Here is a 27,630-nt window from a genome sequence, read left to right as displayed (position 1 = left end):
GCCGCGGAGCGGCTGGGCCCGTGAGCCATGGCCGCTGAGCCTGCGCGTCCGGAGCCTGTGCTCCGCAACGGGAGAGGCCACAACAGTGAGAGGCCCGCGTACTGCAGAAAACAAAACAAAACAAAAAAACAACAAAAAAACAGGGGGCTGAGAACACAGCATTCTAGATACTGATCCACTGGTACTATCCCCTTCCATAAGCTGACGTCATATATCCATTAACAAAGAACTGGGTTTTATTACTTTGTTTCGAGCAATCATGCCACTTTAGTAGTTGATACTCCACAGAAGGTCTCTATGACACTCTTTGAACTCTTTCACATTCTGAACAGATACTGACCTTTCTCTTCTTATCCACTTGAAATAAGAATTTTGCTTTTATTCTGGCTAAATTTCATTATCTTATTAGCTCATAATTTCAGTTTACCAAGTATAGGATGGTGGTTAAGAACAAGGCCTTTGAAGTCAGACAGTCCTGGGTGCAAATCATAGCTCTACCATTTAACAGCCACGTGGCCATGGACAAATTATGTGACCAGCAAAAACCTCGGCGTCCTCACAGGCATTATGGTGATAACAGTAGCTACCTTACAGAGGTATTTCATGAGATAATATATACAAAGTGCTTAACATAGCGTCTGGTGCATATTATGTGCTTAGTAATAGTTAGCCATTATTATTTTATTAAAAGCAATCTAAAACACTAAGGTTTATGCTGTACAAAGTAAGAGCAAAAGTCTTTTACAGAAACCTACAAACCCTTATTAGAAATTTTCAAAAAACTAAAATAAATAAGATGTGGCACATATATACCATGGAATATTACTCAGCCATAAAAAGAAATGAAACTGAGCTATTTGTAATGAGGTGGATGGACCTAGAGTCTGTCATACAGAGTGAAGTAAGTCAGAAAGAAAGACAAATACTGTATGCTGACGCATATTTATGGAATTTAAGAAAAAAATGTCATGAAGAACATAGGGATAAGACAGGAATAAAGACACAGACCTACTAGAGAATGGACTTGAGGATATGGGGAGGGGGAAGGGTAAGCTGTGACAAAGCGAAAGAGAGGCATGGATATATATACACTACCAAACGTAAGGTAGATAGCTAGTGGGAAGCAGCCGCATAGCACAGGGAGATCAGCTCTGTGCTTTGTGACCACCTGGAGGGTTGGGATAGGGAGGGTGGGAGGGAGACGCAAGAGGGAGGGGATATGGGAACATATGTATAACTGATTAATTTTGTTATAAAGCAGAAACTAACACACCATTGTTAAGCAATTATACTCCAATAAAGATGTAAAAAAAATTAAAATAAATAGACAGGTATAGTTTTTGCCTCAGTGAGACTGGAAATCATAAATCTATATGTTCACTCCAAGGATATTTACAGACTTAGCACAATTTCAATCAAAATGGCAACACGGGGCTTCCCTGGTGGCGCAGTGGTTAAGAATCCCCCTGACAATTCAGGGGACACGGGTTCGAGTCCTGGTCTGGGAAGATCCCACATGCCACGGAGCAACGAAGCCCGTGCGGCACAACTACTGTGCCTGTGCCCTAGAGCCTGAGAGCCACAGCTACTGAGCCTGTGTGCCACAACTACTGAAGCCCGTGCACCTAGAGCCTGTGCTCCGCAACAAGAGAAGCCACCGCAACGAGAAGCTCACGCACCACAACGAAGAGTAGCCCTGACTTGCTGCAACGAAGACCGAATGCAGCCAAAAATAAATAAAATAAAAAATTTAAATGGCAATATGATTTTTTAAATTGCAACAAAATTTGCATGAAAAATATAAGAAAAGGCAAAACTCTGATAGACAATCCAAGCAGGAGAAAAGAGAAAGAAATCTAGCCATATCAGACATTAAACTTATACAAAAGTATTAGAACTTAAAACTGTGGTATTGACATAAACACAGAAAGGCACACCAATAGGAAAAGGTGGAAACCTTAGAAATAAACCCAAAACATATGTGGAAAGCTAAGTCAGTTTTCCCAAATAGAGGGACAAAGAAGGCTTATTTAATAAGTTGCATTAAGATAAAATAGGACAATTTAGAAAACCAAAGTGTCAGAGCTACACCTTACACAATGCAAGAATCCACTGAGGAAACGCAGAGGGATGTGTTGCCACTACTGAATATACAGAAACTGAAAGCCTCTGTAAGTGAAAATGTTGTAAATTAAATTTTGTCCTATGAAAACAACTGATTCAGAAAAATATCTGTACTGAAAATGTCAGGTAAATTAACATTTGTATTATATGAAGAGTTCATTCAAATTCAGAAGGAAAACCTCAAAACCTAAAAATCGAATAAGCCGTGACATTAACACAAACATTACATAGAGAAATACCAGTAATAAAGAAAAACAGGGGAAAAGACCATCCTTGATGGAGCCTGGAGATACCTTTAATCACCTATTTAAGTAGCTAATAAATTTTAAAAATGGTACCCACTGCTGGTTAAAGTTTAAGGAATCTGTTGTTTTCACTTATTTATAATGATCATTTCAATTGATACATTCTTTCTGTAAGGCTATATATTAAGAATAATAAAGATGGATATACTCTGATCCAAATTTTAGACTCCAGAATTTCTCCTAATGGCATAATTCAACAGAAACAAAAACCTATGCACAGAATAGCTATCTATGATTCCAAAAGACTGGAAAAAAAAGCATAAACGTCCAAGATTACAGGAATAGATAATAAAATAATTCAGCAAAATATTATATAGTTATCAAAATAATGATGAAGACTATATAGACATGCTTTAAACACCATCATTAATGAAAATAGCTCATGCATGCATTTTTCTTTTTGCATTTTACATGCCCACAGGATGTATTTTATGCTGAGTGTAACAAAGTAAATGCGGCAGTCTGTAAAATGAAAAAAGGACTAACAGTATAAGAGGAGAATTATTTTAATTTTAAATCATTATTTATTTAAGCACTATTCTTGAAAAGTTTTACATTCTGTTTTAGGTGCTATGATGGGCCTAGGACTGCTGATAGAATTGTCAGCCACCTGAAGAAGTAGGCTGGACCAGCTTCAGTTCCTCTCAGGACTGAGGAAGAATTTGAAAAGTTCCTTAGTGATAAAGATGCTTCTGTAGTGGGTTCTTTCAAAGATTTATTCAGTGAAGCTAACTCAGAGTTTCAAAAAGCAGCCAGCAACTTGAGAGATAACTACCGATTTGAACACACCAATGTTGCGTCTCTGGTGAACAAGTATGATGATGACGGAGAGGGTATCACCTTGTTTTGTCCTTCATATTTTTTTTTTCTTTTTTTTGCGGTACGCGGGCCTCTCACTGCTGTGGCCTCTCCCGTTGCAGAGCTTCGGACGCGCAGGCCCAGCGGCCATGGCTCACGGGCCTAGCCGCTCCGCGGCATGTGGGATCTTCCCGGACGGGGGCACGAACCCGTGTCCCCTGCATCAGCAGGCGGACTCTCAACCACTGCGCCACCAGGGAAGCCCCTGTCCTTCATATCTGATGAACAGGTTTGAGGACAAGACTGTGGCATATACAAAACAGAAAATGACCAGTGGAAAGATTAAAACAATTTATTCAGGAAAACAGTTGTGGTATCTGACCTCACATGACAGAAGAAAATAAATATTTGATACAGGGTAAGGACTTACTTATGGCTTCCTATGATGTGGACTATGAAAAGAATGCTAAATGTTCCAACTACTGGAGAAACAGAGTGATGATGGTGGCAAAGAAATTCCTGGATGCTGGGAAGAAACTCAACTTTGCTGTAGCTATAGCTGCAAAAGCTTTAGTCATGAACTTTCTGATTTGGGCTTGGAAAGTGCTACTGGAGAGACTGCTGTTGTTGCTATCAGAACTGCAAAAGCAGAGGAGTTTGTCATGCAGGAGGAATTGTCGCGTGATGGCAAGGCTCTTGAGATACTCCTGCAGGATTACTTTGATGGTAACCTGAAGAAATACCTGAAGTCTGAGCCTATCCCAGAGAGCACTGATGGGCCCGTAAAGGTAGTGGTAGCAAAGAATTTTGATGAACTAGTGAGTGATGAAACTAAAGATGTGCTGATTGAATTTTATGCTCCTTGGTGTGGTCACTGTAAGAATCTGGAGCCTAAGTATAAAGAACTGGGAGAGGGCTTCCCTGGTGGCGCAGGGGTTGAGAGTCTGCCTGCCGATGCAGGGGACACAGGTTCGTGCCCCGGTCCGGGAAGATCCCACATGCAGCGGAGTGGCTGGGCCCGTGAGCCATGGCCGCTGAGCCTGCGTGTCCAGAGCCTGTGCTCCGCAACGGGAGAGGCCACAACAGTGAGAGGCCCACATACCACAAAAAAAAAAAAAAAAAAGAACTGGGAGAGAAGCTCAGAAAAGACCCAGATATTATCATAGCCAAGATGGATGCCACAGCGCCTTCTCCATATGAAGTTAGAGGTTTTCCTACCATCTGCTTCTCTCCAGCCAACAAGAAGCTAAATCCAAAGAAATACGAAGGTGGCCATGAATTAAATGATTTTATTAGCTATGTAAAGTGAGAGGCCACAACACCGCCCCCCCCCCCATAATTCAAGAAGAAAAACCCAAGAAGAAGAAGGCAGCACAGGAGGATCTCTAAAGCAGCAGCCAAATATACCACTTTGTACAAGGACTCTTCCAGGGACTTCCCTGGTGGTCCAGTGGTAAAGAATCCGCCTTCCAATGCAGGGGATGTGGGTTCGATCCCTAGTCAGGGAACTAAGGTCCCACAAGCTTCGGAAAAACCAAGTCCAGGTGCCACAACTACTGAGCTCGCGTGCCTCAACTAGAGCCCGCGTGCAGCAAATGGAAAGAGGCCACGCACTCTGGAACCCACGGGCCCCAACTACAGAGCCCACGTGCCCTGGAGCCCACAGGCCACAACTAGAGAAGTGAAAACCCGTGTAGCCACAACTAGAGAGAAGCCCTCACACTACAATGAAGAGCCCACGTGCCGCAACAGAAGATACCGTGTGCCGCCACTAAGACCCGATGCAGCCAAAACTAACTAAATAAAAAAAAAGGACTCTTCCACCAGAGATGGGAAAACCACTGGGGAGGACTGGGACCCATATGGGATTATTACCTCTCAGGGCTGAGAGGACAGAATGGATAGAATCTGAATCCTGTTAAACTTTCTCTAAACTGTTTCTTAGCTGCACTGTTTATGAGAATACCAGAATCAGTTTATGTTTATGGTTTGGGCAAAATTGTTTGTGTTGGGGGCAATGTTACGGGGGTGGGAGGAACTGCATTGGGGACTCATTTTCTATCTTTTCTTTTTGTACATTTGGGAACAGTGACAATAAATGCGCCCCCTCTAAAAGAAAAGACAATACTGAATTTGAGTTGTCACACAACTTAGTTACCTCTTTCGACTGCAAATCTGTGTCTGAAAATTTGCTAAGTGTATACAAAGTCTTTATACAAGTCAGCAGTGTGTAACATGGCAGTATCAGGAGCTCTGTGGTCTGTCATCATCCACTGCACTGAACCGGCAAATATTTACTGAGTTGTTACTTTGACTCTACTCTGGATATCTAAAAAGGACGCGATGTGGTCTCAGCTCTGGTGGTCGAGTGGAAAAGACAGACATACAGATATATAGAGTGATCATTAAATTATAATGTAGGTACAGCACTAGAGTTATATCAGGATTTTTTAAAAATAAATTTATTTATTTATCTATTTATGGCTGTGTTGGGTCTTCATCGCTGCGCACGGGTCTTCTCTAGTTGCGGTGAGCGGGGGCTGCTCTTTGTTGTGGGTGTGTGGGCTTCTCGTTGCGGTGGCTTCTCTTGTTGCAGAGCAAGGGCCCTAGGCGCGCAGGCTTCAGTAGTTGCAGCACATGGGCTCAGTAGTTGCAGTCCACTGGCCCTTGAGTGTGCGGGCTTCAGCAGTTGTGGCGCGTGGGCTCTAGAGCTCAGGCTCAGTAGTTGTGGCTCGCGGGCTCTAGAGCGCAGGCTCAGTAGTTGTGGCGCACGGGTTTAGTTGCTCCGTGGCATGTGGGATCTTCCCAGACCAGGGATTGAACCCGTGTCCCCTGCGCTGGCAGGAGGATTCTTAACCACTGTGCCACCAGGGAAGTCCCCCAGGATATTTTACCTAATACTTTATTTTACCTTGTACCTAATCCAGCACAAGATGTAATAAAAGATACTAGCTCTGAGTTCTATAATGCGACAAGAATAAGTGGCTGGGGGAGGGGTGTTACATGCAGGGAGTAGGCATGAAGGTGAGAAATAGCATGGTGAGTAGAGACCACCTCGGCAGGGTGGAAAGTCAAGGCCTTCAGGTTCGTGTTTAAGTCCTGTTTCTACCACTTATTAGCTGGGTAATGCAAATCATTTCCTCATCTCTAAAATGCAAATAATTCCACCTACCCTACAAACTGACATAAGGATTAGAGGAGATCTTGTATGTAAAGGAAGCACTAATGTGCCTGACATGTAGCTGGCCCTCAACAAATGAAATGCTGTTTCAAGGGTTTCAGTGGTAACTGGAACAAAAGGTACAAGGCAGGATGAGATATGAAGTAGGAGGCAATCAGATCATAGAGGGCTTCTTTATCAGGCTAAAGAGCCTGGACCCCATACCATAAATCACTGATGCCTTTGAAGGATTTTAATCAGGAAAACAATATAGTCAGGTTTGCTTTTTAAATGGGTCACTCTCAAAACTGGCTAGAAGTTGGATTTGATGGGGCTGAGACCAGCAGTAAGAAGGACTGTTAGTGGGTTGCTCTAATAGTTCTGGAGAGGATGCTGAAGGCCTAATATAGGAATGGAAATGAAGGAAAGGCTGGAGGAATATTCCGCAGGTATAACAGGTAGGGCTTTGTGATTATTTAGAGATGGGAGGAAAAGGAGAGGAAAGTGAGGCGTCAAGTTCACTAACTAGTTTCCCGGTATGGGTAGTTGGTGAATGGTAGTACAGCAACTAAAATTAGAAATGAAAAGAAGGAACAGGTTGGGGGACAATGATGAGTTATTAGGTGCCCACATGCGGCAGGCACTGCTGAGTTCTGAGGTTACAAAGACGAATAAGACACAGCCCCTCTCTGTAAGAAGCTCACATACTGGTAGGAAAGACATAAAAATGAAGATAAATAAAATACAGACTGTTTGTATAAAGTCACCTATCTGGATTCTTAATAAAAACCATTAAATATCCAATCATGAGGAAATAATCAGACAAATCCCAATTAGGAGATATTCTGCAAAGACAATCTGACTCTTCACAAGTAATATTGTGAAAGATTTTTATAAACTGAGTTCAATGTTGAAGGACAATAAATATGCATGACAACTGGGGGCTTTCCCGGTGGCACAGTGGTTGAGAGTCCGCCTGCCGATGCAGGGTACACAGGTTCGTGCCCCGGTCCGGAAAGATCCCACATGCCGCGGAGCGGCTGGGCCCGTGAGCCATGGCCGCTGAGCCTGTGGGAGAGGCCACAGCAGTGAGAGGCCCACATACCGCAAAAAAAAAAAAAAAAAAAAAATGCATGACAACTAAATGCAATGTATGATCATTGGTTGCATAATAATAAGAATAGTTCAAAGGACATTAATATGATAACCGGGAAATTTTGATTATGGAACACAAATCAAATAGTACTATCATATCACTGTTAAATGTCTTAGGTATACTAATGCTATTGTGGTTATGTAGAACAGAGTTCTAGGTACTCAGACATAGATGCTGAGATAGTTAAATAGTTAGGGTAATATGCCATGATGCCTGTAACTTATTTACAAATATGTACGTTATTTGTATACATGTATATTTATACGTATAGATATATGAATACATGTACATTTCATATATAGAGATATTATGAATATATATAGAGAGAGCACATGTGTGAATGGGGCAAAATGTTCAGATTTGGTGACTTTATATTCATTTTATTATTCTTTCTTCTTTCAACTAAAATCATCAAATTTGGACATTTGTATACGATCATATCAGTAACAAGTGTAGGAGAAATATAAGAAGATGAAACAAAGTTTTTTAGTTAAACCCTTCCTCCAAGATTTTCTCCACAGTTCTATTTTCCTACACATGATACTCTGTGAAGACCTTTACTTTGCAAGAGTTCTGGCTTTGACAGTTAGGTGAGCCACATTCCAGAGTATCATGGAAACAGACACCATTGATGTCATAACTCTGCACAATCAGCCAGTGTAGCTTTCATTTTCTCCAATGGGAAGAAAGGATATTTCTCCATTTTCTCCAATGTGCCCATAAGAAAGGATATACTCAGACACATTACTGGGACAGTTTCATAAGACATATGACAAATCCTCAGTCTCCTGCAGAAAATTTAATCCATTTTCAAAATGTCACTCTACAGCATTCTACATCCTGAAATCTTGTCTACTGAGTAGATTTTTCCTGTCTCCCATTAATTCTGGAAACAATCCTAGCAAGTTCCATTTACTGAATACGCCTACACACCAAGTACTATGGCTGGTATTTTGCATATATGATATTCATTTATCCAAAATGTATTTATTAAGTCAATACTATGGGCCAGTCACTATTCGCGGCACTGGAGACATAGCACTGAACAAAACAGATATAAACCTCTGCCTCTTGGAGCTGAATACATCTCAATGACCTCATTCAAACATCACTAATGATTTCATTTAATCTTCACAATAAATCTGAAAGGGAGCTTTGGTAAGATTTCAAACCTTGCCTAATGTTATAGCTGAATTCCAACTATACTCTTTCAAATTCCAAGGTACCAATTTTTCTTCTATATAATCCTTCTTTCCAATAACTCAGCATCACTGGAATTTGAAGAACTTGCAAGGTGATGTAGTTAAACAAAGATCTGATCAAGAACAAAGATATACTTTTCACAGAACCCAAGTTAATAAAAAATAGGATACACAGTCCATCTAAAATTATGCAAGAGAGTCTGGGGGACAAAGTTGGCACAGCAAAGTGTTGGAATTTCTTGTATCTAACAATAAGTATATAATATTCAAAATCACAATTGCCCTGGGCACTGCAGGCATTCCCTCAAATTCCGTGTGTCCTCTCTCTCATTATACGGTTAGGGTTGTCTCTTGCACTGTGCTCTCTGAGCTCCTATCACTTTGATATGCTAAGCAGCTTTGCATCAGCAGGGGTGAATTGGGCCCAGCCAGTGTTCCTGATTTAAATTTTAATTCATTAAAGAAGCATGCAGTTCTCTGTAGTGAATTGAGCAATAAAAGCATGAATTCTGAAAAAGACAGCCCCAGTTTATTCCTTTGGCAACTTGATCTTTGACAAAGTTGGAAAGTGCTGCAAGTTTGAGAGCTGCTGAATAATGAAAGCGACACTAATCCTGGAGAATGGAAATGTAAAGTCCTAATGCCAGCAATTAGAAGTAATGAGTAGTTTATTAGGCTATCATTTGAGCAAAGTTATTTCCACTTCAACACAAAGCACATTGCTCACATCTCACGCATAGGAGTCAGTATCCACCGTAGGGAATTTGGGGGCTTCCAAGAAGAGCTTAGTTCTGGGACCTCTGGTTCTCACTGTTAAGCACATCAATTCCCAAGACACTCCAGGACTGGCTTTAACACCGTCTGTCAGAGAGAGCGTGATACGGCCCAGGAAGTCCTTTACCAATCACAATAGCAGACACCTAATTTTATGTGAACTTATGGCATGCATCATCAAGGATGGGTCTGAGAAATTAAAGCTCTTTTCAGCCTAAGCTATTCACTCCCAACCTTTCTGACAGGAAGGGCCTTACAATTACAGATAATGAATTAAAGCCCAAGGAGGCCAAGATAAGTGGGAGAGAAGTGACATCTATTAGTTCTCAAATGCATGAAATCTGGCATGAAAGGGTTTCCTCAGAGGAAAACACCAATTATAAGACAATTTTAATGTGAAAGTGATCTGCGCTTGCAAGAGCTAGATAATTGATACCACAGTTTACTTGTTGTATGTGTGCATAAATAAACATCTGTATTCATATAAATTCAACAGATATTTATTAAGCATCTACTACATGCTTGGCAGTATGTAGAAAATGGGGATGAAATGGTAACTATTACAGGTATGCTTCCTGTTCTCATGAAACATATAGTCCAGAGAGGAATACAGAGCAATACATAAGCAAGACTATGTGATAAGGCCTAGAGAGACGAAATGTAAGGTGTAATGGGAGTCACAGGGAGGCTTCCTAACTCGATGTGGAGTCAGGAAAGATTTAGCAGAGCAAATGGCATCTATACTAAGTCCAAGAGAAGGGACAGGAATTAGATGAGAGGGAGGGGGAGAGAGTGGATCCAGCAGTAGCAACAACATAGGCAAAGAGAAGGTGAAAAACTCTGGGGTGGGGGGTTGCTGGCAGTTGAGTACGGCTGGATCTCAGGGTGCAAGGAGTGATCAAAACGGATAAAACTGGAACATTAAGGAGAAACAAGGTGATAAATGATGGACAAGCAAACACTGGCTTTTGTGAGCATATCTTTTCTAAAGAATTTTAATTGTATACAGTTTAATATATATTTATATATCTATATTTATATCAAAATTAATAGCGTAGAAACCAAATCTGGTCAAACTTTTAAAGAAGTACTAATCCCAACTTCAAAGAGTCTAAAGCCTCACCTGATGGTGTTAAGCTCTGAGTTCTTTCTGGAGATAACATAGTTTGCTGCAGTTCTGGCAATATTTACCATCAAGGTATTGTGGCCAGGGTCAGGGGTTGCCAACGATTAGACTAGTGGTTCTCAATTCTGGCTCTAAATTAGGATCACCTGGAGAATTTAAAAGTAACCTGCTGTCCAGGTCTCACCCTGAGATTTTGAATTAATAGGTCTATATTAGGATTGGATATTGGTATTTTTAAAGAAGAGAGATGTAAATGCCAAAGGCAGGAAAGAATCTGAACTACTCTCGACTTTCAGAGCTAATTATATCTTCTCAGCTAGACCATGGGCTGCTTGCAACTGGGGACTATGGTTTCTGACTTTTTGTTATAATTATTGTTACTATTTTTTCAACAGCTAGCTGCAGGACAAATATTCAATAAAATATAAACAACTATTGATGAACAATAGCCATGGGGGAGAAAGGAAGGGCAAGCACTATACAGTCTGGGGGGTTTTTTTGTTTTTTTTTTGTGGTACGCAGGCCTCTCACTGTTGTGGCCTCTCCCATTGCAGAGCACAGGCTCCAGATGCGCAGGCTCAGCAGCCATGGCTCACGGGCCCAGCCGCTCTGCGGCATGTGGGATCTTCCCGGACCGGGGCACGAACCCGTGTCCCCTGCATTGACAGGCGGACTCTCAACCACTGTGCCACCAGGGAAGCCCCAGTCTGTGTTTAATATCTGTTACCAGTTGATGAGGGTCTACTCTAAGTCCTTCTGTAACTCCAGCACTTAGCACAGGATGTGTCACAATGTAGATGCTCAATAAATATATATGGAATGGATAAGTTAATTTCTGTTGCAAGGATGAGGAAAATGAAGCTCAGAGCTTCTTATTTGGGGGTCAAATAATCACATCCTTCAAGACAAAGCTGATCACACTCAACTGACTCTTTCTATCGCACCATGTTCATGAGATTTATCCAGGGCCCTCTATGGGCAACAACCCTCTTAGATATCTTGCTTTCAGAGTCATGCGGAATGTCTGACCCATTTGCCGCTTTGCTGAAAACTTTATCCCCTCTACTAGCCAATGGTACCACTCAAAAACGTCTCCTCATTACAGACACATCTCGGTCCACCTCCTCTCACTGACCCAGCACTCTGCTGGGGGTTGCGGGGGGAGTGGGGAGACAGCTTGTAGCCCAGGTGACAGAAACAAAATCCTGGGAGTGGATTTGCTGATGTAACGGAGCTGCGCGGAAGTGTGATGTGGGAGTGGGACTCTGGTGAGAGATGAGGGGGAGCCTGGAATAGAACTCAAGGTGTTCATGCTAGAGGGTCACTGGAAACCCTGACCCTTCCTGTACTTATCCTCAGGGTAGCAAGAGAAATGTTGACCACAAGAAAAGAAGGAGGGCCAGACAGACAAATTCGTAGAGGACCAGGAACCTTCTCTCACTTTCTTTTACTTTCACTTAGTTGAACCAGAGGAGCTATAGTTACATCTTAGTCTTTCCTTGTGACGTGGCATTTCTGTTGGTTTGGTTATTTTTACCACTATTACTTAGAGACTATGGAGGGTGTCATTCACAAATGAGGCAGACATTTGATAAGACTGCCTTGGTTTCCAAGTGTTATCGCCACACCTGCATACATATATAGAAGCTTCTTCCTATCTACACCTTAACTGACATAGTATCTATTATGGGTTTTAGATAATTAATATATGTTATATTTATTGGCTGAAATGTGATGCTCCACAATCTAGGTTTATCAGAATTTTAGAAATAAGACACTTAAACCTTTTCTATCACCCCCTCTTTTCTTCCTACCTCTAAAATAAAATAAAGCAAGGAACAGGCATTAATTTGAGTTTGTCTTTCCTTGTGAACAGGTTTTATGTTCTATAAATTAATTTACTAAAAATTATAGTAAATAGTTTTATAAATAAAAACCAAAAACATCACATTGATATTACCTATGGATATTGAATTTTAAGTAGAGATGATCATATTACAGAGTATAATTTCCAAAGATTTTTAATTTTCAATATTTCCTTAAGCTTTTATATTGAGCCTAAGCTTTTGATTTTTATTGTTATTTTAGAAATATAGGTTTTTAACTACCTAAGCCCTACTTTCACACGTTCCTCAATCTTTGTGTGCATGCCTCATACTACAGTGTTATATAAATGAATGTATCCTCTCCTTTTCTCTAAAAATGTAAATCCCTTACATGGGCATTACCAAAACATAATTTGCTTTCTGATTAAAATGAACAAATAAAAATCCCACACAAATCTACAATAAAATATACAGCCTCCCAGAGGGATCCTAGATTTCAATCAAGGAATTTCCAGAAACCATAGTATGGTTTACTTACGGAATGCATTTCAAAGCAAAATGCTGAAAACTCTTTCTTCCTTTTCCTTGTGATTTACCTTCATGCATGAATTGGTTTTATTTCTTACATTCCCACAGACTTAGTTCCTTATGAATAAGGAGCAGGCCTCAAATTCTTTTCCTTTTCCTTGTGCTAGTGTGGTCTCCTGCTTTGTTTATAAATGGCTTAGCAGTGTCCTGACAGAGCAGATGTAGGTGGTGGGGAAAGGACAGCTCAATGAACAAGTACCAGCCATGGACGCTGCAGGGCTAGGCCACTGTGGGCACTGCCCATTTCCATCACATTCAATACTGTATAAGGGCATTTGCAGCAAGACTAATGCACAAAGCATTAAAACTTATGGAAGAAGGGGAATAGGGCCCAACTTTACTAAATTATGAAGAAATTTTGTGGCTTCCACATTGAATGGGACTCTTCATTGGAATGTTAGGACTTCAGTGTATTTTCTCATACTTTTTCATCTATTTCATGGACTTAGGTAACAAAGCAGCCTTGCTTTTAAGTTAGGTTTTCATGGAAGAAAAAAACGTATGGAAACTTTTTCGTTAACCATCTGCTATGTTGCTTAAAAATTTTAATTATCTTTTTTTAAAAGATATATACTCAAAATTCTGTTTCTCTTAAAATTTAAATAGCTTTCTTTAGTTCTATTTGAAGCCTATGGATATGATTTGATTTAGAAGAAGTAAGTGTAAGTTTTTACTTATTCTATGTGGTCACAACCTCTATTGGTTTGAGTAGGTATATGGCAAATGTTAAGAGTGTATGCTTTTGGGGCTTCCCTGGTGGCGCAGTGGTTGAGAGTCTGCCTGACGATGCAGGGGACATGGATTCGTGCCCCGGTCCTGGAGGATCCCACATGCCGCAGAGCAACAAAGCCCGTGCGCCATGGCCGCTGAGCCTGCGCATCGGAGCCTGTGCTCCACAACAGGAGAGGCCACAACAGTGAGAGGCCCCAACAGTGAGAGGCCCACGTAACGCAAAAAAAAAAAAAAAAAAAAAAGTGTATGCTTTTGTCCTGTCTTAGCACTCTTTCCATGGGTAAACTATCCTTCCCACATTCTTGAATAAATATTCAGAGCTCATGAGGTTCAGCTGATCTGCCCCACTACCCCACCCCTTTACATTCCAGTGATGCTCCAGTGATTTGCATATGACCCAGGCTTGACTACTCCACTCCTGGCAGTGATTCACCCAAGCCAATCAGCCCATGGCAGGAGCTATCAAGGTAAATGCACTATAGAATCTGCAGCTCTGAGAATGATCTTGGTACTGCCACCAGTCATTCTGTTGGTTTTTGAAGCGGAAGAACCAGGCCCCATGGCTTCAACTTGTATGAGTTGTATTTCTGCCACTTGCAACTCCAAAGAATCCCAGTCCATACAGAGCGAAGTTGAGGGGATAGCATTTGTTTTATAATGAAGTGTCGTGGTATATTTGACATGTGCAAACTCACTCAGTCCATTCTTTTCTTTTAAGAATGATAGAATGGATATGACTTTATATTGAAATACTCTACAATTTTCACAGAAATATTATGTTGGATTTTAAGGGATTATCTTGATTTAGGTTAATCTGAGAAGTGGTTTCCATAGATGGTGCTATATAAAATGACCAAAGAACACCATGAAATAAAATAAAAATTTACATGATGATATAAGGTTTGCTATTCTCATTTTGAAGTAGCAGCTGTTACACTTATGAATGGGATAACTGATGATCCATTACCAAAAAATTCAAACTAACTTAAGCCAATTTGTCCTTGTCTTCCTGATAAGGTATTGGGTATACTAATTTTATTCCAATTTATTTGGGGTGAAATATACCCCATGCCTAACTCATTTTGGAAACACTAAGTTAAACAAAGTTAAAATTATTGTTGTTGTTTTTAAACTGCATGCCTTCTCAGAACTCAATTTATGTTAATGTGCGTTTTAAATCTATAAGAAGGAAACAGAATATTCGGCCTTTCTTAAGCTTATTTAACCATGGAAGCATTTACTACTAAGCATTTTCAGGGACTAGTGTTCTACAAGATACACTTTGGGAAGTTCCAATCTATGTTGTTAAAATGAGCCTGTATATAGTGCTTGACAGTTGCTAATGCATATTAAAATAACTATCCAAGTAAAGCAGAGATCTCTCTTCTTTATGCATTTCATAAGGCAGAATGGTAGAGAATCAAGAATACAGAGATTTGAATACCAGTTTTACTTACTAACTGCTCTTTAAGCCTGTAACATCCTAAGTTTTGGGTAAAAATCAGATAGGATCTTCTCTGTGTCTGGGCTACCCTTCTACTTCTATGTGTAGTTAACTCCTTATTCTTCAAAAATCAGCTTAATCATTGCCACCTTCCCTAATGTCCTCTTTGCTTCTGTGTCCTGTTATATCATAGCACAGATCACACCGCAACATAACTCTTTTCATCAATTGATTTCCCCTATTAAACCTTGAGCTACTTTAAAGCCAAAAATATGATTTGATCATTTTTATATCTCTAGAGACAGCATAGTGCCTGACATTTAGTAAGTTCTCAGCAAGTAGCTGTGCCAGTCAGAAAGTCATCCCTCTTAGCTGTTTATGTTTGCCGATGAATAATTCCAGCAGCTAGCTGATAGGAAAAGGTTTAATGGTAAAAGTACTTGATCCTATCATCATGAAAATCAATTCCAGTGGTCTCTAAGATGGGATGCTCTCACTAATAGTGGTGGGCAGAGAAGGTGTGATGCCATCACTGCCATGCTCAAAAGAAAATATATATATTATAATTATATATATGCATTTTGTAATTAAGAAAAAACTTTAATCTGTATGGATATATGACATACTCATTGTCACCCATATATGGTCCATATCTCACAAGGTATCCAAGGTATTTTTAGGCAAAAGAGGAAGTGCTACCATACAGAGGTATCAAAATAGATATAAGAGACCTAACTCATTCCTTGTTTTTCAACACACTACAATTGCTTAAGTAAATGTACAGTTTCTATAACCAGGCTTAAACTAAATAAATGTCACAAAGTAGACAAATGGCTTTAAAAACTTCCTTGCAAGCAAACTAGAGTTTGAAGATAAAGCAAAAATGCAAATTATATAAGCACAAATGAACTACAAGAAACTTGCAGAATTAAGTTGCTTCCAATTTCTAGTATAAACTTTCAACCAGTTTAAAAGGTAAACACAGTAACAGTCTAATTAGGGGAAAAAAACCTCATAAAATTCCCAATCGATCAAGAAATTTTGAAATATGAACTTAAATCATCTCATAATACATTAGCTAAGATTAGTGGATGATGGGATAAAGACTAAAGACATTGCAATTTCTAAGACATTGAAAATATAGATTATTCCAACTAAATCTAGTCTATTTAACATTTACTATTTTTCTTAGGCATGCAACAATTGTACATATACACTAGTTATTATATATTATATATTAATATAATCCTTATTATTATATGAGATGTATTATTAATATATATATTTCTTAAGCACTGGGGAAAAATGGGATGGCTCTGGGGTATGAAAGGCATTCTGTCTCATTGTGAGTAAGTCTTTTGACCAATGCTTTGTCTAAACTTCCCAGAGGCATAGGCTTGATGAGTCCAGATAGTTAAGTGCAGAAACAGAAAAAAGTAACTCAAGGCTGAAAGAGAAGTGGGATATGGAGAGGCTGCAGACTGAGATCTGAATCTGATACACCTTGTCCAATTCCCATGGAATGCGGTCCTCCCAAGCATTGCTCTATGATGCCACAGCACTGGGGACTACCTTCTGCTCTCTTCCTCTTTCTCTATTAGAACGTTTAATTAAGGAATCAGTATTTTCCACTTCAGAGCCATACAACCATCAATATCTACCCAGTTCTAGCACTGTGTTCCCTAATATATGTATGAAAGTGTAGTATAATTTCTAAATGTACCTTTTTGGAATAACAGTTTGACTGAGATATAATTCACATTTAATACAATCCACCTATGTAAAATGTACAATTCAATGGTTTTCAGCATATTCATAGCATTGTGTGACCATCACCACATTTTCATCAGTTCTCCAAAAAGTCCTGTACTCATCAGCAGTCATTCCCTCTTCACTTTTCCCACCCACAGCACTAGGCAAACACGATACTTTCTGTTTCCATAGATTTGCCTATTCTGGACATTTCACATACCTAATATATTTTTAGTACTACGTCTATTCCTTATCCCACACTGCAACATTCTACCGGGTTCAGAAGGATGTAACTTTGCTCTGACATTCTCTTGCCCTGACAGGAGAAAATCATAGACCCAAGACAAAAGAAAGACCCAAGAAAGCTCTCAGTATCAGGCTAGTTTCTGGAATAATCCATAAGTTGCAGAATATAGCTAGTAATAGTTCATACTTGTTTGTCTGTATGGAAATGGAGGAATGTAATAAAATATAATGTATCACTACAAAGTCTTTTGTCCTTAAGTCTTACATATAATACCTCTGGAACATTTTTCTGGAATACTGTGTTTTAAAAATTTAATCCAGTTAGTCTTTCACACAATATTAATTGAGCCATAAAATATATGCCAGGCACTATGTTTGATTTTTACAATAATCCACAAAGTAGGTCAGTATTATTATTCCCATTTTAAAGATAAGGAAATTGAGGACTTCCCTGGTGGCACAGTGGTTAAGAATCTGCCTGCCAATGCAGGGGACACGGGTTCGAGCCCTGGTCCAGGAAGATCCCGCATGCCGCAGAGCAACTAAGCCCATGCACCACAACTACTGAGCCTGTGCTCTAGAGCCCGCGAGCCACAACTACTGAGCCCATGTACCACAACTGCTGAAGCCCACGCGCCTAGAGCCCATGCTCCACAACAAGAGAAGCCACCGCAATGAGAAGCCCACACACCGCAACGAAGAGTATCCCCTGCTCGCCACAACTAGAGAAAGCCTGTGCACAGCAACGAAGGCCCAATGCAGGCAAAATAAATAAATAAGTTTATTAAAAAATAATAAAGATAAGGACATTGAGATTCATAGAAGTAAAGTGAGCTGCCCCAAATCACACAACTCATACATGGAAGAAATAAGAATTGAATTTAGGTCTTCATTCTCCATCGTGTGCACTTTCCATCATGTTACATTTTCTACCCTCAAACAACCACAGTCCTTCTGGTATAAAGTCCTTCTGGTATAAAGACTGTGCAAGAGCTAAGTCCATAGGAAACAATTTATACTCTTCCAAGACCATTTTTTAAAGTTACCTATGATTATAGTTCAGACACTTCTATATGCAACAGAAATGCTTCACTATAATTGATATTGTGGGTCTGAGGACTCAGCATCAGGTTAAAAAAAAAAAAATCCCTCTTTCCTGGTTTGCTGCTTCCCCCAGTGGCCCCAAATGCAGAAGGGCTTAGACATTTGAGCTCTAGAATTTACCATTCTCCTCATTCACACCTCAATACACAATTCTCTCTCCTGGTTATTAAATTCCAGTGGGCTTGTTGCAAAATAAAAAAATAACCTAAGACAAAAAATAACATGCAGTCATTTTACACAGAGTCTGGTGTTAGAAATTCAGTAGGGGGAGAAGAAATGAAATGAGGGGAAAAGAACTGGCAGATTACAAGGTCAGCCCCCATCAGCAGCAACAGTGACATAACAATATCAGAAAAACGTCTGATCACCTTACCAATCATTGTGGGCTCTTGCTGTGTTTAGTGCAGTGCGTTCCGAGCAGATTGTTGTTTTTCTAGCTTCTAAGTGCCTTTGGCTTAAAGACACCAACATTTCCACGATGTGTACACATTTAACCCGGGGCAGGAATCATCTTCTGCAGAAAACAGGGCTGCCTTATGCAGGTGGGGTTTCCAGAGCCCACTGGCACAATTCCTCTGTGAGCGGACACAGGCCAAAACAGGCAGGACTGCATGGATGGATCAGCTGGGCTTGTCTTGATACAGTAACCTAATAAACTCCAACTGTGCAAGGCATCACTGGTGCTGAGAAACCTGATTGTTCACAGTAAGAGGACTTTCTTCAGTACGGTTGGTGAGAAATTCAAGTGTCCTCTCTGCTAATAATATCCGGGGCACTACTTCATTTAATTAACCCCTGGAGAGCTAGCCAAGGCACTGCTCTGGTTACAAAATAATGGGTCCATCAGGCACAATTAGTACCCAAGTGAAACATGGCAGTTTGCATGAAAACGACTGAAGTAAACAATTTCAGGTGCTGAAAGGGGCTCGCTTCCTAAGTAACTCTTAGAGGGCTCATCTGTTTGCCTGAACAAAGCCCAACCCCAAGCCTTTGCCAATTGGCATGATGGGGAAATGGTTTTTGCATCAGATCTTGCTAGGCATGGCACTGGCAAATGGAAATGACTAATCCCTGAAGACTTACACCATAGAACACCTGGAAAACACACAGGGTTCAGTGAACATATTAAAGAGTGGATATATTATGGAGAATGAATCCTAGAAAGAGTCTTGGAAAAATACAAATTCTTCGAAGAACAGCTTCCCTGCCCTTGCTACTTGAGGACAAGACACGTTTTCTTCTCTCTGACAGCTCCATAGAAATTAGTATAAGACCCTCCGTGCAGGATGTGTACAGCCTAACTTGTGGGTGTGATTTGTTTTAGAGCGAGATCGGAAGTGATAAAACTGTTGGTTTTTTTGGACTCTACATAAAAAAATAAACCAACCACTGTCTTAATATCAATTTTAATAAGCACATTTTTATTCTGTATTCTGATGAGTGTTGCATTTGATTTTTCTTTGCTATATTGCTAGCCCCTAGAGCAATGCTCAGTACAAAGCAGGTGTTTCCAAAAATACTTGTCGAATAAATGTGTGAATGACCTAAAAAGAGGCTACTGTGAAAGAGGGGGTAGAGGGGTGGGCAGCAATTATCCAAAAGCACATATTTAATAGGTGCATGGATAAAAGAGTAATGCTTTACATTTGCCATGTTGTGTTGGGTCTTTCTTACCTTTAACGGTATATGTATTTTTAATTATCTTTTCAAAATATACACCTTCTAAAAGTCTAAGAGAGTCAGATTCAAGATACTGGTTACTACATAAACAAAACTCCTCTATTACTCCTTAGATTTTAAGTCTTCCTGGGAATAGGGGTGAGCATGTTTTGGACGCAACGTGGTGTGATGGTAAAAGGTGGCACCTTTGAAGCCATACCCCCTGATTTTGAATAACTGACTTTGCCAAAATTTTGCTATGTAAACTTTAAAACGTACCTAAACTTCCTAAACTATAGTTTCCTCATCTATAATAAAATGGGGCTAATACCACCTACCTTAATCTCCATGTAAAGGGCTCAGTAATTGTTAGTGATGATGATAACGATAAAGTTTTGATTCTCATGAGAAAGAAACTCACAGCAGCAGCTCACACATTAAACACAGCAATATTCAATTGTTCACAGGTACAGGAAAGAACTCTGACTGAGTTGTATATATGCACACACACGCGCACAAGAACACATTAACGCAGATAGTGTTCTTGATATAGATCTTGACAGCATACCAAAAATAAGACCTAGCCAAAGAGGTTCTTTTATGGATCCTATTATGCCCAAAAGAGCACCTCAGAGAAGCGTGTCCTGAACAAGGATGCCATGGTCTGATTTGTGCAAAGCCCCTGCAAATCTTCAGTGTGGCAGAATCAACACCTGTTCCCTTATTTACCTCATCTTTAAGCAAATGAAGCCTACTGACTTGGGTATACCAAAGAGAGAGCCTGGATTTCCCCATGATTTTGATTGCCAGATCGGCTGCCATGTATCATATTCTCTATATATTTGTGGTCAGCTAGAGAGAACAAAGCTTGGAAGTTATCAGTGGTTGCTTATGTTTCATTTGGTCAAAGGAATACTGAGATCCTGGCTTCTACTTGCCTGTGTGGCATGAGTTCAGGAGTGGCACCATAACAATCACAGTAAGAGGCCATGATCTCATGCTTAGAGGAAAAGTTTCTCAGCTGCGCTCCCCGTGGCCCTGAAATTGTATCGTGACCTCAGCCCCTTTGGGGCTTCCTAGGCGGAAATTTAGCTAGGAGAATAGGAATACTCCAGAGGATAGAGCCAGGTCCCTTTCCACACGAGGCTCAAAATCCCGAGCTTAGTCTTCCCTTATTGAACTGCCATTGAATGATAAGATTTAGAGGGAAGAAATGTATTTCACTCCAGAAAAAAATATATTTTGTTCTTCCTCCAAGGCTGACTTAACAAGGTCTTTAAAAAAAAAAGGGGGGGGGTCTTAAAGAAACCCATCTGGCTTCTGAATGCCAAATTTGCTCTAAATTCCTGGGAGTCAGGCTAGGCTGTCAATATACTCTGAGCTGTAATATGTTATTCATGTTTCTCTGAGGTCATCAATGTCTTTGCTTGCTATTCTTACCATTCCTCAGAATAATGGCGCTTAGTGAAGCAATTTCTTTTTAATTCCTACCATGTGCCTAGTTACAGGCTATATTCAAAATTCTATTTTAAAATTCTACCTCTCATTGCCATCCTTCCTCCAGAGGTTTAAATACCATCTAGACCTCTCCACCCATCTTGTTACTTGCTTAATAACTAATATCTACAGATATGGCTTATGAACCTCAGTCCTCTTCTTATATGCCAGCACTCAAAGTTTCAAAATATTCAGGATCACACACCTTTTAAAATATTTACAGGCACAAAATATTTTTATAGTACCAGGCCATTTAAAAATCTTTGTGAAAAATTAAATATCAGCAACTGCCACTCCATTCTCCAGGGACGCACTATTAAATTGCACCTTGAAAATAAGTTAATAAGAATATTGCACATTTACCAAAACTTAAAGGTATGAATTCATTCATTCAACAGTAACCATTACAGGGTTACTTGTAACAACTTTTACTCATTTAGCAGTGAACAAACAATGTTATTTTCCATATACATCCCACTAATTTGATCTTAAAAGCAATTCTATAATATGTTAAGCTAAAATCTTATCTCCATCTTCCATATTAGGAAGCTGAGTTTCAGAGAGGGAAAGTTAACTTTTGAGCTTGCTTTTTAAATTCAGGACTTCTGAGTACAAATCCAATTCTCCATACACAATACAGTAAGGTAATGTGAAAGATGCAAAGGTATTCATTCACTCGTTCATGCAAAATATTTATAGAAAACCTGTATTTGCCCACTACAGTTCCTGGGGACACCCAGTGAAAACACACTGAATCATGCTGTCCTTTTGAAGCTTATATTCTAGACCTTTTACCGTCAGAAGCATGCAATTTGAAAGGACATGTGCAAAAAAACCTACAGTACAGGGAAGAAGATAAACAGCCGCGTGAGCAGGGAATGTGGGAAAATGTTACAGAATTTCAAAGCACACAAAGACTGTTTCCGGTAGGAAAAACTCAGAAAAATTGTTCACAGAATGGGAAGCCCTTGAGGTGAAGTTTGGAGGACAGGTGGAATAAAGATGTAAGCGAGCAAGAAAAAGAGAACAGAGGGTTCACTAGACTGTCAGTTCCCTGAGGAAAGGGGTTTTGTCCCTTTTATTAAGGGCCTAGGACAGTTACTGGCACTTAGTAAGTGCTCAATATTTATTAAATTAGCAAAGGTTAACTCCAAGCATAGAAATAATATGAATGGCATTCTGAAGGAAGGGAGATAAATCTCAAGGTGTATCTATGGGAGCTTCCATAGAAAGAAAAGATTGGCTGCCTTTAACCTAAGGACCACAGGGAATATATACTTATTCACTTCCCTTAAAAATAATAATAATGTGGGTATTTGTATCTCTACTTGACAGATGAGGAAATTAAGGCTCAAAGATATTGTGTACCTCACCCAAAATCAACTAATAAACGAGTGATAAAAAGTGGATATATGTTACGTATCTACGTCCATCTGATCCTAAAGCTTGAGTTCTTTCTGTGATGCTTTCCCTTCACTCTGGAAATAAATATAAATGTAGACACGAATATAGATATAAATATAAAAATATATGTAGGAATTGTATTTGTTATCCTAGAGTGAAAACAAGGAGAGTCAAAGACAGATCATTAATAAAATGACTGTATGACTTTAAATCATTCAGCTCTCAATGTCTTTGTATCCTGTCATATGCTGCATAAGCCCTCCTAAAATGTGCACATAATGGTCTAGGTAAAGCACAGATTTTGTTGGAACAAGAAATGACCATCCTATCTTCATCACCCTCCTACACATAAGTGCTTACTTACAAATATCCTCTCTTCCATCCACCAGCACAAAGCATGATTTATTTAAATGAGTAATAAAGAATGCCGAATTCTTCTATTTTCCTGCTCATGTGGTTTCGGGGAGGAGGACTAGTTTAATATTTGTATTTACTGACTCCTTCAGTTGATGTCTTGCACACACTGTGGACAGAGTCTGGACACTCTACTTCTCTATTCTGCATTCTGAGAACGATCTTCCTAAGAAAAAACAGCTGTAGGCATACCTTTCAACCTTCCTCTTTGGGTTGGTTCCCAAGAGGTGGCCATGCAGGGGAATAGGAAGTAGAGATTACACCTCTTTGCCTCAGAACATTTCCCATCTCTGAGTATTTAGCAGAAATAAAAGCCTTCAAAATCCCAACCACAGAGCTTGCTTTATGAAGTGACTGCTCAGTAAAGAAATGAATCTTGACAACACAAAGTAATACTTCACCTAGACTACACCTATCAGGCCAAAAGGTTTAGTCCAATTTCTTTGAAGAATCATATATGCCTTCCCAATAGGGCTTCAAAATATTCCATTTTCTGATTTGAGCTTTTGAGCAATAACCACTTGGTAAACGAAGCAGAAACTCTCCCTCTGGATTGTTTTTGTTGTTGTTGTTTTTGGTTTTTAATTGCTAGGAAGTGAGGCAGGAACACAGCAAATATCTTTTGTTCATTTAATCTGTATCTTCACCAGTACAAAATACTCTGGAGTTTTGCTCAAATGTTATTGCTGAGGGGCCAGGAGCTATTCTGTTTTTTAATATATCTGAATCTAGTCCACTTAAAGACCAGAAAGGGCAGGGATTGGGACCCTACCAGTACTCACGGGGCTCTGATAACACAGCATGCCATTTGGGGTTTCCTGTCTTTTCTGTCTCAGGTCTGCATTTGATGGTTCAGACCTGTCTCTGATCTCTAGTGACCATGGACTGGTTTGGTATTTACTTATACTCCCTTGGTCTTTGGTTTGACTTCTTAGTTCACATCTTCATCCTGATTCATGATGTCTTCCACACACACCCTGGTCCTGAGCTTATTTGATCTGGATCTCAACAGACCCCATCTCTAATTCTCCTTCTGACCACCCCCTTGGCTTCTCAGTGGTTTTACCAGCATTTGAAGGAGCAGAATGCACATGAAGTCCAACTCCTTCTTAAAGTTAAGGCCATCCCTTAGCTGGGCCACCTCAAAGTAGTGACTTAATTTCTCCAAGTCTCAGTTTGTCTTTCCAATGAGAATGGAAATAACTGGCCTGCCCCAGCTATGTTGTAGGGATGCCATAAGTTGATATATGTTCAAGAACCTCATAAAGTATGAAGTGCCCTTTATACAGTTAAAATACAACAGAAAACTCTTTTTTAGGTTAGTTCTCTGCTGCCCTCTCCTGGTTCCCAGTTTCTGTAACTAAGATTTAACAGTGGGAATTAACACTTTTGATAGGAGAAACTTTTAAAAAATATACTCCTGTTTACATATATAGACGGTGTAGGCCACACCCATTGGTTAAGGTTTTCCTAAAGTCTATTCACATTTAGAGTGCAACTCTTCTGAATTATTTTTAACTCACATTTCTTTATCTTTGTGTTTTTCAAATCAGTCTTATTCTCTGTGCCATCAAGGTCATTTTTTGATGGAGATTTTCTTAAAAGGGTGCTCTGTGATGTTCTCCAAGAATTTCTTCTAAAATATATCTATTTTACTATTTCTGAAGCTGGGTTTTCTTAATTTTATCAGATTATTTCAGTGAAAGCTTTTCAGAGAGGACAAGTAAGACTCATTCTTTCCTTAAATGATTTGTTGACTGAGACATCAAAGGAATTCTATTGTGTGTCATGCCACCAGGAATAACAACTAAGTTTATAATCAGGCAATGACAACTGCATCGCAAGTGCTCCCTGGCTGACAATAGTTGACAAAGTTGTCATCTATTGCAAGACCTACCTTGAGTTCAGAGAAGACAAAATGTGAAAAATATATTTCCTAAAATTGATGAGTGTTTCATCTTTTTGATATTTTATTATCCATGATCCCTGCAATGGTGGTTGTAAAACTATCCAATTGGTTTTATAATGACTTCAGGATATGATGAGATTTTAGCATGCCCAGCATTCACTAGCATATAATACCAGAATCCTTTACTCCACTGACCATCTACCATATGTCAGGTAATTCACACCTATGCACTGCAGGTATGCCCTTGAAAGACATGGCTTTTGCCTTTCAGAAACCACAGCTTGTAATGTGTGCGCCTGTCTAGAGGAGAGGGCATTCAAGTTATAGACCAGATTGGCACATAGAAACTTACTGGGACAACTCTTAGAATAGTCTGCTGATCCAGGCATCTCAATTTAGAGATGAAGAAACTGAGGCCTGGAGAAATTAGTACCTTACTCAAGGTCAGACACATGCACTAAACAATGATAACTGTATGTACTGTATGTTGATTTTTTTGTCCTGGAATAATTTAATTTCTTTTTAACTAAAAGAAGATTTGTAATGAATTTATTTCATTTTGATGGTTTTATTTTATATAAGGATAAGCGATAAGGGTGCAGTATGAGTAATTTAACTTTTTCTTTTTATTCTTCTAAATTATGGAATTTTATTTTTTATTTTTAAATTATAGAATATTTTATACTTATGAAATTATATTTATAATGTATTATGTATAAAATATATGAAAGTGCTAAAAGAACACCCACATTAAGAAATAGGATATTTCATTTATCGTTAAAGCCCCTTATGAGGCTGTTCCCCTCTCTTCCCCTCTTAGGTCATCAGCATTCAGAACTTTTATTATTCCCTGGCCATTTCTTCATATTTATAATACATATGCATATAGCCTGAAGTATTATTTCTACATATTTGAAAATTTTATACAAGGAGTATCAAAGCATATGTATTATTCTCACTTTTTTTTTCTGTTCAACGTTACGTTGATGCAATTCATGCTGATTTAAGGAGCTGTTTCATTCATTTCACTGCTGTTTAGTTAGCACTGAACCAAAATTTACCTATTCATTCTCCTGTTGACGGAAATTTGTTGTTTCCAGTTTTTATTATTATAATAAATGCTGCACATTTATTCTGTTGTACATATGTAGAACTTCTCCTAGCTTATATGCATAGGAAAATAATTTGTGGGTCATTAAATGCCCACATCAGCAATCTTACTGGATAATTTATACACATACCAGAAACATAAGAGAAGTCTCCTTTCTCCACATCTCACTAAGACTTATTAACCTACTTTAAAAAAATTTTCCAATTTTGGTGGGTCTAATAGTATCTCATTGTGGTTTTAATCTGCACTTCCTTGATTAAAAATGAGACAATATCCTTTTATGTATTTAGTGGAATGTTCAGTTTTCTCTTCTGTGAAACACCTGTTTATTCTTCTGCCTTTCAGTTTTTTCTTTTAAGTAGCTTGTCTTTTTCTTACTAATTTGAAGAAGTTCTTTATTTATCATAGATACTAATTCCTTTTTGGTTTTACATATTGTAAATATATTCTATCATTTTGTGACTACTTTCTCATTTTTATAAATCCTTTGATGAATAGTTTACAATTTTAAGGTAGTCAAATTTAAGTTTTCTTTTATTATTTCTGATTTTTGTATCATGTGTTAGTTTGAAGGAAATAGCCAGGTTTTCCTGTTTTTGTGGAGTTTTTTTCCAGACAGATTAACAATTGTTCCAGTAATGTCTCCTGAATAGCTCATCTCTTCCCTAGTGGTCTGCAAGATTATGTCTGCCTTATTATTCTATGGTCTATTTGCATATTCCTTCACCTATGTGTCATGTCTTAATTACTACTGTTTTTTAATCAATTTTTGATATTTGGTACTACAACTAACCCTGCATTTTCTTCTTCATGAATTGGCTTGCACTGATCCTTTGTTTTTCTGTATACATTTTACAATTATATTAGGACTTACTTGGAAATGCACTTGATTCATCAGATTTTTTTTCTCATTTGATCTTTTCCTTCTAATGGTTTGATATTTATATACACAAATTACAGTCTGTTAATTGTCACCATTAAAGTGTGACTCTGAATATTTAAAGTCTAAAGTTAATCAGTGTATTTTTTTTTGCAGTACGCGGGCCTCTCACTGTTGTGGCCTCTCCCGTTACGGAGTACAGGCTCCGGACGCGCAGGCTCAGCGGCCATGGCTCACGGGCCCAGCCGCTCCACGGCATGTGGGATCTTCCCGGACCGGGGCACGAACCCGTGTCCCCTGAATCGGCAGGCAGACTCTCAACCACTGCGCCACCAGGGAAGCCCTAATCAGTGTCTTTAATCTCCTCTCAAACAGCAAAAAGATCTTAGAGTACTTTAAATTCTGACCCCCTTCTGGCT

General features: G+C 39.3%; 1 pseudogene across 1 annotated transcript in view; it reads left to right on the top strand.

The window, feature by feature from the left end:
• Positions 1–437: 437 nt before the first annotated feature.
• LOC309806815 (protein disulfide-isomerase A3-like) overlaps positions 438–27,630 on the top strand; it is a 38,601-nt pseudogene continuing 11,408 nt past the window's right edge. The window contains exons 1-3 of the transcript in view: positions 438–570; positions 3,143–3,262; positions 3,562–4,151. The product of the transcript in view is annotated as a protein disulfide-isomerase A3-like (transcript). The remainder of the gene's footprint in view (positions 571–3,142; positions 3,263–3,561; positions 4,152–27,630) is intronic.

This window comes from Mesoplodon mirus, assembly GCF_964341445.2.
Source record: "Mesoplodon mirus genome assembly, chromosome: 1".
Taxonomy (NCBI): domain Eukaryota; kingdom Metazoa; phylum Chordata; class Mammalia; order Artiodactyla; family Ziphiidae; genus Mesoplodon; species Mesoplodon mirus.
This window is presented reverse-complemented; position numbering and strand designations above follow the sequence as displayed.